We start from the raw sequence: 19332 nt of genomic DNA on the forward strand, positions 1-19332 counted from the left end.
TTTGGCGCTGTTGCCGGGGAAGTGTGCATAGGAACTAGATTTTAGTCTAGAGTTCATATTTTTCATTTTTTTTCCTAGACGCATGATTAAAGCATGTAGATGCATAAATCCTTTGGCTGCATATCATTTTTATAAAAAATATATGAAAAAATTCGATACTAACCATTTATGGACAAAGGATCTAGAATGCAGCCCAAAGACTACATTGAGGAATGGTATCAAGAAGCAGTTACGCCACAATATTCATCAATTCTTCAAGAAATCCTTGCGGCAAATCGAAAGGTCAAGTCAATTTCACATATCCTTACAAACAATCAGGTATATTTTTCAAGTTGGGATATGAGCATTTCAAAAATTCTAATCCATAAATGGCTTCATTGGAAGCATGAATATACTTAAAAAAAATAAAATAATAGTTTTTAGATAGATAGGAAAAATAAAAATAAATTTTTATAGTCTTTAGGATAAATTTGATGTTTTTCTGGTGCAGTAAGAACCACCCATCTACTAACCCTTTGTAGGAAAATTTGCAATAAAACAAATGGTTGAGAACAAGGAGCGCAAGTGAAGATCACGAACGATAATTTAAGGTATGAGATCAAGCCTTTTCATTTTATTTTTGCAAAATTTACAGAAGAATCAATTGATAAAATCTTGACTATGCTAACAAAATAAATCTCTCAAGTATGCTCTCCTTTTGCACTTCATGTGTCGTGAAGGATCAGAAAAAAAAATTTGTTTTGTTAGTATATCATAAAAATTATTTAGCCACTGTAAGACTTACAAATCCATGTGCAAAAATCATTACCTCTGTAATGCAAGAGTTAGATCTTCTCTTTTCCATTGCTAGAAAACATTCATGTAGCCACAAGCCCAACCTTCAAAACATGCAGATAAAAAATCATTAGAACATTTCTAGAAAACGCAGCAACATAGACACCTAGTTTTGAAACAAATTTTCTAAATAAAGTAGGGTGAATTAGAAAAATCCAAGACATGGGTTTTCTCTGGAACGGGGGAAATTAGGTAACCTAGGAATTTTTTTCTGAATTTTGCAACCGTTTAGGAGAAATCGGAAATTGATTTTTGCATAAAACATAATTGCCAGAAAATGTAAACTGTCTTGACACCCGATTTTAAAACAAATTTTATGAGCAAACCATGATGACTCTAGAAAAAATGGTACATAGGTTTTCTGGGAACAGGATGATTTTAATAACCCAGAAATCGTTTCCTCGAATTCCTAACCATTTGGGAGAAATTAAGGGTTCTTCAGAGCTATATTTTGCAGATTACGTGAGGGAAAAATGATTTGTTTTGAAATGTTTTAACATGGCAAGTTGAATGCAAAAAAATCCAAGTGAATAACAAACTCTATTCCACATGGCATATGGTTTAAGAGTCCAATTAGATTTAATAAATTTGATTTTAAGAGAATCCAAGTGAATAACAAACTCTGCTCCACATGACATGAAGTCTAAGAGTCCAATATGATTTAATAAAGTTGATTTTAGACATGTGTCTCATGAAAAAAAATCATTTTCTTTATTATAATTTCTTTTTGATAAAGAAAAAAAAAATCATTTTCTTTATTATAGTTTCCTTTTGATAAAGAAAATAAAAAAATTAAAAATTAAAAAAAATTGCTAATTTTTGTAAAAGAGACATTGCAATTATCATTGGATTTTGGCTCCAGTAAACCACAACATTGTTTCTTGCTCTTTGAATTTATTTTTGGTTATTTACTAACTTGGGTTGTTTGTTTAGGATTTTAGCTATAGAAACTGTGCACATTCTGCATTTAACTCAATGATTTATTTGTCAAACAATGCATTCTAACCAGAAATTCATGATCAACATGCCATTTCATCTACTTACATCATCTTTCACTGTAGCATCATGTTTCCATGCCACATTTTACATGACAATTTTTACTGTTTCATAAAAAATTAAAAACAGTCTAACTTTCTCATACGACATCAGAACTCGATGATTCAAGTGTCGATAGAAATATCTCGACGAGATATACAAAATGAAGAAGCTATTATCAGATTTTGAAACAATAAATAATGAAAAAAATTGCTGAAAAGAAACAACAGGTAACTTGAGGCACTACTTTCAACACAGGTATAAACTCTCTTGCTTTTCTTTTATGAACTTGTTTAATAGTACCAATTCTTATTTTTTATGTAAATGTCATCAACAGATAAATTGATCACCTCTCTATTTTGATAACTTTACAATCCATTGGAGAAGAAATACTAGTTTTTTGCAGGTTCTAGGAGGAAGAATAGATGACCATAAGCAAATAGTGTCTCTCAAAGACCACATTTATTTCACAAGAAAATGATCAAAGAAGCAATAGAGATGAAACATCAATGCATGAGCACATGCTAATGCATGTAAGATCCAGCAGTTGCAAGCCTTTCAGATGCCAGTGTTTCCATTGCATCCATACTCCTTTAGTCAATAAAAACTTCATCTCATTTCCTTTGCATTCAAATTGCATTTCACTTAGTCAGTCAATAAAATTATCATCTCATTTTCCTTCACTGCTCACTTTTTTCATAGAAACTATATTTTCCTGCCTTTCTTTCACTAACTCATAACCCATTTTCATAAAGACATTCAGCTCGCTTACATGCTGATTTTTCTTTTTACTTTCCATTCACTTGTCATTTTCCTTTCCGTTAAATAAACCTTGATCCACTACAAAATTTTACATTCATAGTCCTTCAAAATCATTGTTTCATACTCGCGTTGAATGATGGAGGATTCCTTAAGGCCTTCCTTCTAACAAGCCTTGGGCTATTGACATCGACACATTATCTAAGTCCAAGGCTAGAGTCCTCATTAGTACTTTGAGGCTTGTATGCCTTAATGACAGGCTCTCTCACCAAAAATCATGGGAATACATCAATGTCCCTTGATCATTGGATCTTGAAAGTGGCTCGACATTGACTCATTTATTCATCCTTCGCAAGATGTACTTAGGTATCTTGGCACTCGTTGACATTAATGGTGAGTTTGCCTTGCATTGGTTAATGACATTCATCAATGGTCGGTAATCCAATGACCTCTCTTCATGCTTTACATGGACACATTTATTCACATGAATAGAGTTGTACCATCAGTTTTATAGCGATTGAAGACTATATCATTTCAGCATTTTGTAGTAGATACAATAGATTTAGCAGTAGAAATAAAGAATCCACTTCACAACCTCATCCACCATTTATGAAACCAAGAAGCAAATGAATTTTGTATTTCATTCCATGATCCACATGTAGCCACACTCTTCAATTTCCATAACTCATGCACATTGAAGGTAAGTGAAGGTATTTGGTTTTCTAATTTTTAGTCATGCAATTCCTTAAAATACTAAAATTGTAACTTTGGGAAATTCGTCACTTCCTCTTTCACATTGTTATATCTTTAGTTGGGGGAAGGGACATCATTTCATATTCATATATCATACACCATCACGCATTTTCATTTCATCCTAACATACTTGTCCTAATCAATTATGATTGCATTATGGTTCAAAATTTATATGATTTGTAAATAATATCTAAATTAAGAGCACACTATATGGCCGATTTTAAAGATGCATTCTTAAATATGTTCAATGAATCTTGTTGCAACAAAAAGAAACAAGGTATTGAAACACAAGAACCAATACCAATTAGAATTTGGTTGAAACACAAGAACCAACCAAACATGTTGCAATTCAATGTATGATAAGGAATAATTTGCAAAAATAAATATAATTGTCAAATGAAAAGTTTAAGGACATATGATATAAGCCAAGCTCATTCAAAAGCAAAGACGTTGCAAGCAAATCAAAGGAATTAATGTAATATTTGCATGAGGACATGCAATTTCTCTAGTTGGGGGATATGTTGAGCCTCCAAAATGTCTTCAAAATGACATCCACTTTCACCTTTATCCCCACCATTTCATTCACATGTCACATCTCCATAACCATATAACCTTTTATTAGCCACCATTTTCATAATATATGGGTTAGGATCCTTATTTACCAAAGTTATTTATTTTATGTGTTTAAAGTGAATTTATCATTAAAAACTAGGAAATTAACATGGTTTCATGTATCTATATATGTGGCTTGAGTTTCATGACATATATAAGTTATTTGGAAGCTTCCAAGGCACCCTTATGTGGCCTCCAATGCTCAAATTCGAATTCCCTTCAAAGGAGATTTGGATAAAAGGTCAAAGAATGATATGTGTCCTATTTAGATTGTAACTCTATGAGGTGTCTCATCATTTCTTATTTGGATTAGAACTGTATGAGACACCCAGGGGATATGTGTCTCATTATGAGCTATTTGGTTGTAACTATATGAGATTTTAGTGGATCATCATTAAATATGGTAGCTTCTTATGTTTTTATATAAATAGTAGAGCCTTTTCCTTTGAAGGCATGTGTAAAGTTGGGGAAATGCTCATGTTTTGAATATAGAATTTGGATTTGGCACCATGCTCATGAGTGATGTTCACTTTGATTTGGTTATGCTTGTATTTGGAGCCTCTCAACTTTCCATCCCTCATGCTTTTGGATTGGCCATCTATAAAGTGTGAGATTTATTGTTTTTCATAGATTAAGATTTATTGCTTTCATAGATTAAGATTTATTTATTTCATATGTTTTCCCGTGTGAGAGGTTAAGAGTGATTGTTTTTATTTGCTTTCATAGATTAAGATTTATTTATTTCATATCTTTTCTTGTGTGAGAGGTTAAGAGTGACTGTTTTTATTTTCTTTAATAGATTAAAATTTATTTATTTCATATCTTTTCCTGCATGAGAGGTTAAGAGTGATTGTTTTTATTTGCTTTCATATCTAGAGGTTAAGAATTATTGTTTTTGCTTTCATTTCATATCATGTGGTTTTTATTATTCATTTCATAGGATCCTGATTTGATAATGCACACATGATCCCTTAGAGTAGATTTTATTTCATGCAATTTCATTTTTGAAAGAGTGGTGTGCTTTTCAATTCCTACAAGTGTGGTAGATTGAGACTTCAATTCCTGCAAGTGTGGTAGATTAAGATTTCAATTCTTGCAAGTGTGATAGATTAAGATTTCAATTCCAAAAACTGTACTATAATTTCCTTTGAATTGATTGTTGAATTAGAATAGGTGAATTTGATTTATAAATATTTGGTATAGTAGTTAGATTGATCTAAATTGGAAGTTAATTTCTAGCATATATAGTGCACGCATGCTTTGCAAGTTTTATGAAACCCTCAGGTTGAAAATTAAATGATAGGCAATCACTTTGACCCAACAGTTGCTGCCGTAGAACCCAACAATGTTGACAATGTGTAGACTACATGGGTTTTCACAGTCGGGGGTGGTGCAACCTTCACAATGGACGAGGCAGTATTGACACCAAGAAATGATGAGAATACGACATTAATCAAGGCTCCTACAGATGAGAAAACAAATCATATATGATGTTGGATGTCATTAGCACTGGGTGGTGGGAGAATTTCCCTGATGGTAGCTTGATGATGAGTGTGAGAAGGCTCCAAGGAGATTGTCAGCATCCTAGGAGCTAAGAAATATTCCTTTGTGGGAAGAAGTTTCTTAGGAACTATATGAAGCAAACATCACAGAATGCTAAGCTGTTCAAATATTTCCAAGATTGGACATGCCCTTGGATTATGAAAAGTGTCACTACAAAAGTTGAATGGGTGAACTACAAGTTCTGTGCCAATGTAATAAATGATTTGTGTAACGACACCTCTCATGGTTCACGATGATGACAGGTGATGGGTGTCATGATGTTGGGCACATGTTAAAGGTGCATGCTACCTGTTGGTCTCATAATCAATGTTGGGTGGAGGATTTGTGGTCCTGATATAAATTTTTCACAAGGCTACTCTTGTTGCTCAAAATCGCTAGAGGTATTGGAAGTTCCATGTATGGTGAACTTGGAAACAAATAAGACACTGTTTGTGCTTGCGTCTAGACTGGTTTGAGTGAATAGGTCGAGGAAGGTGGACCAATGAGAGGAAAATATCTTCGAGTTTTCTCAACTCAGGGCATTACTTAGTTAGGTGGCATGGTCCGTCACATAGGGTGCAAGAGTGGAAAGGTTTTAGCAAGGTGGCCGTGGGTTGTGTTGGAAATAATACTGAGAGGGGGGTGAATCAGTATTATCAAAATATTTTCAATTTATGTAGATCTGACTAATGAAACTTGCGTATACCTCCTAGACTTATCATTTAATTTATTCTTTAGATGTTGATCATTAATCTATGTGTCGGAATCATATAACAGTAAGCAGGAACAGAAAAGTAGAGCAGACAGTCACACAAAAGAACATAAGATATAAGGTCGAAACCTAATGTGGGTGAAAACCACCTGCTGCAATATGTCTCTATCTTCTTTCAATTAGAAACTTCTTTTTACAATGATTCTATACTGGTGCAGTCTTATACCAGTACGCAGGCTTCAACTTGCAGAAGGCTACAACCTTCTCTCGTTCTCCAGATTCTTCTAGAAGGGAGCTACAACCCCCTTAGCTCTTGTACTAGCTGAGGTACTATTACATAGGTGCTGACCTACAGAAGACTTTTCTTTTCTTCCAGGGACCGCGTTTCATAAATTTTCAAACTGGATCCATGAATATCAATCAAACATCAAATATATCTGCAATCAACCAACTTCCTTGTAGGAATACTGAATTAATAACTTCTCAGAACACAGTACCAGTAACCAGACACCAATTCAGAACCCTGAACACTGCAGTAATAGACAAAAGTAGCTAAAACATATTTCAAGAAAAAAAGTCCACAACTTCACCAATAGAAACCTATGTACGTCCGCAGTATTCACTTCTTTAACTTGCGGGCATCCGCACCTCCACTGTGTCGAACCTGCGGGTATCTGCACCTGCACTCTTTAAAAGCTACGGGTATCCATGCTTGCACTGTGTCAAGCCTGCGGGTATACGCACCTGCGTTGTGTCGAGCCTGCGGGTATCCACGCCTGCGCTGTGTCAAGCCTATGGGTATCCACGCCTGCACTGTGTCAAACCTGCGGGTATTCGCGCTTGTGCTATGTCAAACCTGCGGGTATAGATAATTTATCAGACTTCAATTATACCCCAGATTATCAGATTTACAGATCTGATCATGCGCCAAAGAGATCTTGACCCATCAGTAGATCCGTCTTGTAATGCTCAGGTTTCTCCTTGATTCAGGTCTAGCTCTAACTCACCAACCGATCACCAGTATTTCAGATCTTGCTCATCTCAAGATATTCAACACATTAGTTACCCAGCCAAATGATCTTCTTTCCTTTTTATAGTCTAGGCCTTACTCAAACCATGGTCCAAAATCATAGAGATCCAATACTAGGGACCCAAAACCTGGGTTCAATACTTTATATGCGAAACCATGGACCAAAACCATAGGATCAAAAATGTCGGACTAAATACCATGGACCAAACATAAGATTTCCCACGTGTGTGATTTTCTCTGCATGAAAATGCGTGTACTTTACGTCCGCACTTTTTGTTCGGAGAACCTGCGTACATGTCCGCAGCTTTTGTTTGGCGCACATGCGTATGTCCGCGACTTTGTGAACAGGAACCTGCGGGTATCTCATTTTCTACTATTTTGAGAGCTCGAACTTGTGATCTGCAATTTGAGTGAGTTTCCATCAAAGACAACACTTATGTCATCGAGCCGAACCTGTGTCATAATTCCAACAATCTCCCCCTTTGGACTTGATGGCAACCCAAAGTCACTCAAGGTCTTTTCTCCCCCTTTGACATCAAGGAAAAAGGGTTATGCTCCCCCTGAGTACACGTTGAAATCTCTGCTCTGCTGTGTTGTCCAAGCTCCCCCTGACATATCGGCAAGATTTGCAAGAAGATGTTCTACAAAAGAAATATGACTTTATACATCATAACTGACCTTCCTATCACCAAAGACTCATACATATGACTCCCAACCAAGTGGGGATACATGATAGAATAAGTATATTACACTATCCATCCCAGGCATAGTGAGGCAACCAATATAGGCCGTTACATGACCTTGACAAAAGAAATATAGTGCCAAAATATCAGCAACACCTGTCAATCATTATTCAGATTAGTATCCATGTTCTCCTTCTACACTTGCTTCTCCGGATAATGCCAACAATGCATTATTAGAAGAATGTATGCTCCCCCTGAACCTGTGCCAGATGGGATCTGATAGACCCATATCAAACTCTTCTCATCCTTGCTTTTCTTCAAGTCGACTGCACCCACATAAACCAGCGTATGTACGCGTATACCCCATATGAAACTCGCGTAAAGCCAACAATTTCTGAAACAGACAAGATTCAACAACAGGATGATGCATCAACTACCCCCAGAGTTTGTTTGAGGTATTCAAAGGTCTCCCTGGGCAGTGGTTTGGTGAGAATATCAGCAACTTGTTCCTTAGAGGGAACATACTCCAATTTGACCTTTTGTTCAAGCACTTGTTCTCAGAGAAAGTGATACTTGATCGGTATGTTCTTAGTCTTTCAATGCATGACAGGATTCTTTGAAATACTAATTGCACTTGTATTGTCACAAAAGATGGAGATAGGTGGAGTACAAGTGATTTGAAGATCTTGTAATGTTTGCATCATCCAAAGGAGTTGTGTGTAGCAAGATGCAGCAGCTACATATTCTGCCTCAACTGTAGATAATGCAATAGAGCATTGTTTCTTACTGAACCAAGATACTAATCTAGGACCCATGAAGAATGCACCACCACTAGTGCTTTTCTTGTCATCCACACTTCTTGCCCAATCCGCATCAGTGTATGCATGAAGTGTGAGATCTGTACCTCTAGGATACCATAAACCATAGTTTTGAGTTCCTTGAAGATTCTCTTAACTGCTTGTAGATGAGTTTCCTTTGGATTTGCCTGAAACCTTCCAACTATTCCCACTGCATGCATAATGTCTGGTCGGGTACCTGTTAGATAGAGCAGACTACCAATCATGGATCTATAGGTTGGTTGATGTACAACTGCTGATTCATCATTTGTGCTGAGGCTGCATCCTGTCACCATAGGGGTACATACTGGTTTTGAATCCTCCATCCCATATTTCTTCAAGATCTGCTTGAGATATTTGGTTTGTGATAGAAAAATGCCATCTTTGTTTTGTTGGACTTGTAAACCAAGAAAATATGTGAGCTCACCAAGCATGGACATTTCAAACTCTTTCTGCATCACCAAGGAAAAATTTTGACTCATGTCTTCTTCATTGCTACCAAAGATGATATCATCAACATACACAACCAGTATCAGCAACTTATCATTGTCAATTTTTATATATAGATTGCTATCAGTTGATCCTTTTATAAAACCTTGTTGATGGAGATACTTATCTAACTGATAATACCATGCCCTTGGAGCCTGTTTAAGGCCATAGAGAGCCTTTTTGAGTCTGTGTACAAGTTTTGGGTCATTTCCAAGAATAAACCCATCGGGTTGTTCAATATATACTTCTTCATTTAAGTCTCCATTCAGAAAGGCAGGTTTTACGTCCATTTGAAATACTTTGAACTTCTGAAAGCTAGAGAGAGAAAGGAACATTCTTATGGCCTCAAGTCTGGCAACTGGAGCAAAATTTTCTTCAAAGTCTATTCCTTCTTGTTGCACATATCCTTTACAAACAAGTCTTGCCTTGTTTCTAACCCCATCCCCATTTTCATTCAGCTTATTTTTGAAGATCCATTTTGTCCCTATGACATTCTTATCTTTTGGTCTAGGAATCAACTCCCAAGTGTTATTCTTTTCAATCTGCTCGAGTTCTTCTTCCATGGCCTTGACCCAGCATTCATCTTTACAAGCCTCTCTTACATTTTGCGGTTCAGTGGAGGAGAGCAATGCTAGATAGCTTGAAGCTTCTGAAATGGTTCTTCTTGTTTGTACACCTGCCTCTTTCTGCCCCAAAATTTGAGATTCTGGATGATTGTTCTGAACGTATCTGGATGGAGTCTTTTCTTCTATCCTTATCTGTTCTTCTGGTGCCTCATGGGTTTCTTCATCATCATGAATCTGATTTGATGTTGACGGATAGTCTTCGCCACCTTCGAGATCTTCAGATTTTACCTGCCTAGGAGTGTTTCCTTCTTCTTCAACCACTACATCAATACTTTCAATAATTTTACCAAGTCTTTTATTGTAACATTTGTAAGCTTTGTTGTGGGGAGAGTAGCCAAGTAAAATGCCTTCATCTGCTCTAGGTTCAAACTTGCCAAGATTTTCATCTGTCCTTTTAATGTAGCATTTGCTTCCAAAAATTCTGAAGTATTTTACCGTGGGAGTCTTACCGTACCAAATTTCATGAGGAGTCTGAGTGCTGTTTACCTGGACGTTTGTCTTGTTGGGAATAGTAACAGCAGCAAATGCGGCTTCACCCTAGAAAGTTGCAGGAGTTCCAAACTCATCAAGCATAGCACGAGCCATTTTTGGAACCATTCTATTCACCCTTTCCACTAATCCATTTTGATGAGGAGTCCTTGCAGCAGAAAATTCCCTTCTTATTCCATGTTCTTCACAAAAATTGAAAAATTCATCTGAGGTAAATTCCCCTCCTCGATCAGATCTAGGGCATTTGATTCTGCGATCTGATTCATTTTCAACCAAGGCTTTGAATGAATTGAACTTTTTGAAAGCTTCATCTTTATACTTCATGAGTCCTATCCAACACATCCTTGAAAAGTCATCAATGAACAATATGAAATACTCTTCTCCTCGAGGTGACCTCTTCCTAGTTGGACCACATATATCGGTGTGAACAAGTTAAAGTGGCTTGCTAGCTGATCCTTCCTTCTCATGGAAATTAGTTCTGGTTTCCTTACCAAATTGACATGATTTGCATATTGTATTGTCTGGAATTCTGATGTCAGGAAGATCACAAACTGCCTGATATTTGCATGCTTTCCTTATCTAGGAGAAGCTAAGATGCCCCAGTCTTCTGTGCCATAGCCAGTGTTCATAATTCTTGCTTAAATAGCATTGTTATTGTTCTCCCTTGAGTACGTATAAGTTATTTGGAGTTATTATGCCTTTGATCACTGTTTTTCCTGTATCAAGCTCACGAACAATACATCCATTTGATCGAAATATTACCTCAGTTCCTTGATCACACATTTGACTGACACTCAATAGATTATGCTTTAAGCCATCAACATACATAACATTTCCAACCTTGACCTTTTCTTTCAAATGAACAGAGCCTTTACCTTTTATGAATGTAGGGGTGTCATTTCCAAATGAGACCCTATTTTCCTTTTCTAAGGCACAATATGGCTGAAGTTTTTCTTTATTACCTGTCATATGTTTCGAGCATCCACTATCGATGTACCATTGATTTTCCTGTCCTTCCGTATATAAGGCTATCCCACATCTTTCCGATTGCGTTTCTTTCTTTTTCCATGTTTTGGAACTCAATGTAGCTTGCTCCTTATGAGTTGTTTGCTGAAACATGCTTCTACATTCAGAATATTCATGACCGAAGTTGTTACAGATAGAACATTCTATTTCATTTTCAAGAGCAAAGAAGTTATTGTAGGTTCTTTTCGTGATTCCTGTCATACTCCTTTGTTTTCGAGCTTCCCTAGTCATAATGGTCTTGTAGGCAACATATTGAGCAGCTTTATGACCAAAGTTATGACAAGAGAAACATTGACCACTGAATAAATTTCTGCGATTATCAAATCTACCAACCATATGATTGTAGTTTCCATCCATTCTTGAGCCAAATTGAGAATGACTTACCTGTGGTCAATTGAGGCTTTTGTTTATCCTTGACGTAGATTTCCCCCGATTTACTTGATAATCTTTGATCATTCTTGAAGAAAATTGTCCCTGATTTACCTGGTGATCTTCATTATGATTTTGCTGTCGATTGTAAACTTGTTCACTTCTCCTTGCTGCATCAAGATAACTTTTGGAGCTAGATGGCTTCTGCGCTTGCTTCTAAGCTTGAGATGCTTCTTTGGAATATCCGAGACTAGTCTTGATTAGAGGAGAACGTTGCACTTTGATAATCTCATCTAGAGTTTCAGATCCTTTAGCAAATCTGAGATTAAGGGCTTTTGTTTTCTCAATTTCTTTTCTAAGTCCCACAATTTCACATTCTAACTCTTCATTGTGTTTATCCTTTTCAGCAAGTTGGAATGTTAGAGTATCTATAATCATATTCTTTTCCTCTAAACAAATTTTAAGTTTAGAAATTTCTTCATAAATACCTTCTTCATTTATAGCATCCAAGAAATCATCATCTTCAAAAGCCATCAAAAGTCTATCATCATTACCTTTTTCATCCCCATCACTATTTGACAGTCCATCACTGTCTTCATGTGTGTAATAGCTCTTCTTATTTACATTATGTTTTCTATTCCATCTAACAGGTTCCTTACCTTTGTCTAGTTTATCTTTATGAGGACATTTTGCAGCATAATGATCGACTCTTCCACAAGAAAAGCATTTGAAAGGCAGCTTACCTCTGAATCTTCCAGTTCCCCGTTGAAGGTTCTTGACAAAATTTGATTCTTCCTCTTCTTCTGACATAAGTCCTGACTCACAGTAATCTCCTTTTCCTGAAGCCTTGAATGCAACTTCTCTCCTATCTGATGGTCCTCCTTTTCTCATTTCGTAAGCAGTTAGAATTCTATGTAGCTGTGACATGGTAAGGCTCTGTAGATTCTGCTTTTCTTCTATGGCAGAAAATTTTGAATCAAACTTAGGAGACAAAGATCTTAGAACCTTTTCAACCAAAACAACTTCTTTTATTTCTTCACCCAAGTTTTTCATACAATTTACGATCTCATCTATACGTAGGAAATAGCTAGCCACACTTTCATCATAATGCATTTTGAGACTTTCATATTGAATTCTAAGAGTTTTTAGTTTTGCTCGTTTTACCTATTCATCTCCTTCATAGCTCAGAACGCTCTTGTCCCATATTTCTTTTGTGCTTTTGAGCTGCATAACTGATGAGCCCCAAATTTTGGTAACATTTTGGGCTCATTTGGCCTACTTACCTTGCTCAACCCTTCATTTTTTATCACTTATGCATCATTTCTTAGTATATTCATGTTATTTGTAGGAAGGAGGGCAGTCATTATTCCTAGGTGGCTAATACATGATTGTTTCAGGTTTTTTGACATTAAATGGAGCAAAACCACGCAGATGGAGGCAAGGAGACAGCCAAGGTGGCATTGCGGTTTTGTAGGAAGGTTGTCCACAACCTTGAATGACCTTCCTTGTGATCTCCACCCCAACTCCGAGCTCCAACAGCTATCACCACCGAGCTAGAAGGCAGCCAACGGATTCTAAAGGAACAACAATTTACTTTTAGTTGGACAGCCAAGCCCCACTAATTGAGGAGGTCAGCTTGGCCCTCATAATGTATAAATATTGAGGTTGTAGCCTTCGATGGGGACTTTTGAACCTTTGTTGCAGATTTTGAATCACGAGCTATAGCTCTATTTTGCTCTTTGTAAGCCATCTTTGGCATGTTGTTAGACTTATGATTATGATCTTTTAATAAAAGGCAGGCATATTTGAGTTCAATTATGAGTTCTTAGAGGAGCTATAGCTCTCAGGTTTGGACCCAACCTGAGAGCAATAGGCCTCCTTTCTTTGTATTGTTACTTGTCTTTTCTTCAACATCATATTTCTTGTCCTTTACATGCACTTGGAAACACAGTTTGCTGATTCAGATTTCTTGGTGTGGTTACATAGGTTAGTGTTATGAACAAAGTTGCTTTCAGTAGTTTATATTAGAGTAAGGAGTGGAGTTAATCAGAGTTCGAAAAAAAGGTTGAATGCACACTCACTTTCACCTCTGTTTGGGGACCGGAAGTGCAGACCGTGCCAACTACCAAAAACACTGTTTTATATGTTCATGCAAGCTTTAACGCAATAATTTCAGTTGTAGGAGTGTCCATGCACTTAGATTTTGTGGAGTAGCTCTTCGTCTCAGCACCATGCACGATTCTCCCTTAACTTACATTGTTGTTCTTTGGTTTTTAATAAAACAGTGAGAGTAGATTGATGACATTTCGGTGATACTCAAGACAGAGGAGATTTGTTCCATTTACACTGCGCAACACCACTTTATCATTTCCTTCTCCTTCTCAGCCGTGCCTAAGCCATCTCCTTACCTCCCAGCTAGATCATTTGCCCACCAACTCTTCTATTATCCATGTTGTTTTATCCTTTCGGCCTTCCATTGCCTCTAACCTCCTCTAGATCAACCAGCTTTACACACCCCCTCTCCATCTCATCTCTCTGTCCATAAGCCATCACAAGCTCCCCTCTCATCCTACCTATCCACCCATACAGCTCGTTCACTCCTCCATCACCCAAAACTCCGATTGCAGAACATCCTGTAGAAGTTAGCAGACTTCCTGTAGAAATCCCGAGCTTCCTGTAGGATCCCCTGCAGACATCCTGTAGAAGCTTGCAAACACGGTTGCCAAGCATCTGAACCTTTTGAACTTCTGTGGAATGATGCTAGGGATCCCTTAGACCCTCTATGAGCCTTCCTGACCTTTTCCAAGCCTTCCTCCCCTTTATCTACTCCTGCACAGTCAAGACCCAGTAAGAAGCATAGTCATAATAACTCCAACCACTTGAGAAAAAATACAAAAATATGTTCTCTTCAGATGAAAGTAGTTTAGACTCATGCATCTCATCTCACTAGAAGTAATGGCATCATTTTTAGAAGTTGCATTCCCACCATTGCATCGTAGGGATTAAGCTGGTCAAATTAGGGTTTACTAGGGTTTCCATGTTTTGTTGGATTTCAGTTCATTCTTGCAAAGTAGGTTAATTTCCTTTGAGATAGCTTTCGTTCATCACTTAAAAAGCTTCTTCTGAGAACATATAGAAGTTGGCTTGAGCCCTAGCGGACTTGTGCCAGCTGACCAAGTGACAGCTGCGACAAGAGCTAGTACTTGTGCATACAGCATCGTCGCTTCCAAGTTTGTTACGAACTACCGGGTTGATAAAACTAGAGAAGGAAGCTCCAGGAGTTGTAATAAGTCCTTGAAAGAGTTCACTCATATGTGTTGGGGGTGGAGCCTAATTATGTTCTTTATTAAGAGGTATCGTTGCGTTGGACCCTAGTTCCTAACAGGGTGAGAATTCTTCCCATTTAATCACTATCAGGGTGGTCCAAGGGGGGCGATGACGATTTTATGAGCCCCCCCCCCCCCAACATGGGTTTGGGGGAAGCGCCCCCGAAGCTAAAAATAAATGATAAATTACGTTGTAAAATATTTTAATTTCATAATCAATTTGAGTTATTCATTAGGCAGATGATCTGACCGTAGAAGTTATGTTAATTTAGGGTTTTTTTTCCCTAGAAGGAAATCCTTGGTTTATATCAGTGAATTATATTGCGACTATGTGTTGAAGAAAGTGTAACTAGGTTCGGTCTTCATACATGTACTTTTGATATTTGTATTTATTCAAGAAAAGAAATATTATTTTTGTTATATTTATCAATGAGTTTCTTACTCATTGAAATAGGTCTAACACATGTTAAAGTGCTATAGGTGAGTCCAAGAGTCAAAGAAAGTTTGAAGACCCTTAAGGGCATGTTACACCATGTACATATTTGAATAAGAGTCAGAGAATATCCCTCCAAGAAAACACAAGTCCTCCCCATGCAATGGCATCATCAAAGGATAAAAAATGATGAAGGAAACTCAAGTTGGCCTACAATCATCATATCAGCCTCAAGTCGGCCTAAAGGAGGGACAATCCTCTATGTATAGAGGTTGTCCACTCCCTCAAATGAAAAACAATCCACCTCTGAAATCAATGAGAAAGGAATACTGAGAAAAGGGTGAAAAAGGACAAGTATAAGGAGCCTCTAGTACAATGAAGAAGGAGAAGTCATCACTGAAGGTTGGAGGACTATTTCTAGGGTAAAACACAGTTACACATGTGAGAAAAAGGAGGCATCTCTGCAGTCATAACAACAACAATGTAACTGTCTCATACTTCTTATTGTTTGGGCTTGAAACTTAGGCATATAATGCCTCATGACTAGAGCGAAGAAGAGACTCTCTCAATCAAAGAAGAAAGGAACCAAATACTCAAGGAAACCTCCCACACTTGTGATAATTTAGGGGTGCAAGACAATCATATCAAGTCTACAACTACACCTTGAAGAAGGATCTCGGTTGGTCAAGAGGAAGGAAGGGATCATTACAAGTAAAGGGTCTCACTAAAGATCAAGGATAAGTGTCTCTTCTAGATCAAGTGCAACAAAGACTATCACCAGTTGTAAGAAGAACAAAGTGTCGCAAAGAGGATGAAGTGTTGGGGAATGATGTGCTGGAAGGAGGAAGGACTTGACTTGTGCTTGGAGGATATTATTTTCAAGGTTCTAGGGTTTGGCATTGATCAATAGAATATTCAATAAGATAAATTTATGAAAGGGTTTTCCTCTCTAAGAGGGAGAGAGGTTTTTCCCTGGCAGAGAGCCAATATCTTTTGTTCTTGTTTCTTGTGTGATTGTGGCAGTTTGATGAAGTAAATACACACACAGTAATAATAAGAGAAGAAGATAAAACTAACAAGATAAATTGTAAAATTTCTTCACAAATTGTTATCAAGTCTAGAATAATTCTAATATACATAATTGCCATTAATTCTTTAACATGGTATCAGAGCTAAGGTGAGACATCAAGGAAAGGGCATCTCAAGACTCATCTAAGACAGACATCTTAATAACATCTACAAGGTTGAAGCATCAAGCCAATAAGTCTCAATCACATCAAGGACAAGAAGGTCTACTATCTAATATTCATCAACGAAGAATACAAAACAAGAAGAAAAGAATTATATAAAGGCACCTACAAGAAGAGAAAATCAAAGAGGGACCTACATCAAGCTACAAGTCATTAAGAAAATCTCATCATCAAGCAAGTCCATTTGGAGAAATCAACTTGAAGAACATCAAGATCAAAGGAAGGAAAGCCATTAAGTCTTCAAGAAGAAATCAAGTCCACTACATCTCAAACTCTATCAAGTAAGAATTTTTCCCCTTTTGAATATACATCAATGTATTTTTTCAAGGAAAGAAAAAAAATGGTTGGGACCAATAACTTCCTTGGATGGAAAAAGAGGACTAATTTACTTCTCAAAGAGAATGAAATTCTAGATCACATCAAAGGGAATATCACTATCCATGCTAAGGAACAAACACAAGCCTTATCCAAGTACAATAAGGATGAGACAAGAGCTCAAACGATTCTAATAGAATATATCAAGGACTCTCTCATTCCTTATGTCTCCAAATTTTAAACATCAAAATAAATCTATGACAAGCTAATACAACTATTCTTGGTAAGCACAACTGGAGAAGTGATATCTCTATGAAATTATTTGTACAAGATGAATATATCAAAGGAAGGAATATCTCCCTACTTCATGAAAATCTCTGGAATGAGGGATGAACTTCAAGAGCTAGGGGAAGTCATGTCTGATAGAGAAATTACAACCGTAGTACTCAATGCTCTACTTGGGGATTGGGGCAACTTCACATCAAGTATATATACCAAGAAGGAAGCTAGCCCACTAAGTGAACTATGGTCTCTATGCAATATATAGGAAACTAGACTAAAAGAAAAAGATGATGTAGAATCAAAGGAGAAAGAATTTTCTACCATGGCCAAAAGAAAGGGAAAATTTGGCAAATTTGGTCCACGAAGAACAAGAAATAGAGATATGTCCAAAGTCCAATGCTTTGGATGCCAAGAATATGGACACTACAAAAGGGATTATCCTAAACTTAATAAGGACAACAAAAACAAAAGAAAAAGGGAAGAATCTCATGTAACTCAAGAAGTGAAAGAAGAAGACAAGAAGTAGAAGAAGGAAGATCCTCCAGATTTATAATACGACTAAGTCAACCTCTTTAATTAAAGTCTTGTTTCAAAGTTTTTGAGCAGTATAGGATCACATAGAAATATAATAGAATGCATGGTTAAATATATATTCTAGAATATATGAGCATGGTAGATATAGCTCAAGATATTCATATAGAAGGAGCATACCTATTATAGCACCTCATCCACAATGAAATAATAATTGATCATGATTGAGAATCATACAAGGCCTCTATCATCAAAGGAAGAAATATTTGCAGGATAAGGGTCTTCAAGATCCTCAAATAGAATCTTCAAAATAAGGTTGATAAATAAGAGTAGATGTCTCATTGGGAGTCCCATTCATGGAATTCAAGAAAGGATGATATGTAGGCAAGAAAAGATGAAGCAAGAAAGGATACACCAATCAAGAAGAACCATCAAATGAAGCCAAGATGATCAAAGAAGAATCAAGATGAGGTATGTATACATCGAAGTTTAATTCATGTAATCATATATATTATTGGGTCATGGGAATATTTATATGGCATGATCAGTATAAAAGGATCTCTTTCACCATTGGCATGCTCGAAGGAATGTACTAAAATGCAATGAAGGTCAACATAAAGAAGTTCTCCCATAAGGAGTATAAGGTGGTTGACTAATAATCCAAGAAGAAGCAAATGAAGAAAGATATCAAGCATGTGAAGAACACCATGGTCACAAAGAATCAATATCTGACAAGATTCATTAAATACATCTCCCAAAAGAAGGCATGACAACTCTGAAAAAGGAAGAAAAAGAGAAAAGGGCCCTTGACACCTATGAAGGCCTTGGAGATATTAAGGTAGAGATAACTAATTCAACTCTACAAATATGTCATGATGAAGAATCCATCCAACAAAAGCACCATTTGATGTTGAAGCAATATAAGGATGAGGTCATGAAGAGCAACTAAACAAAGTATGGCAATAAGAAAGTACAACTAAGAATCCATGTGAAAAGTCTTATGAAGCATAGACAAGATGACAAAGGAGTAGCAAGATGAAAATAGGACCTCATATATATCAAGAAGGCCACTTTCACGAGGGGAGCAATGACATGAAAAATCAAGAAGGAAAGTGAGCGATGATTGATGCCCTTCCAAGAAGAAGTTCAAACAAAGACTTCATGAGATCTAATTAAAGAAGGAGATCAAGAAGTTGAAGGACCCACGAAGAATAAGTTGCTAATGAATGGACAAGTCCATAGCTAAGAGGGATTTCTAACAAGTTCCCAACTACAAAGGAGCTTGGGCAAGTTCCTTGTCATAGGAAACTTGGGCACGTCTTCCTCAATTAAGAGGAAGAGATAGACACAACATTCTTGTCTTCACTTTGGAAGAAAGAATGGGAGGATTGGGTAATCAC

This window comes from Pinus tabuliformis, chromosome Q (genome assembly GCF_031772625.1).
Source record: "Pinus tabuliformis cultivar Carrire ecotype Pingquan chromosome Q, CPIR1, whole genome shotgun sequence".
Taxonomy (NCBI): domain Eukaryota; kingdom Viridiplantae; phylum Streptophyta; class Pinopsida; order Pinales; family Pinaceae; genus Pinus; species Pinus tabuliformis.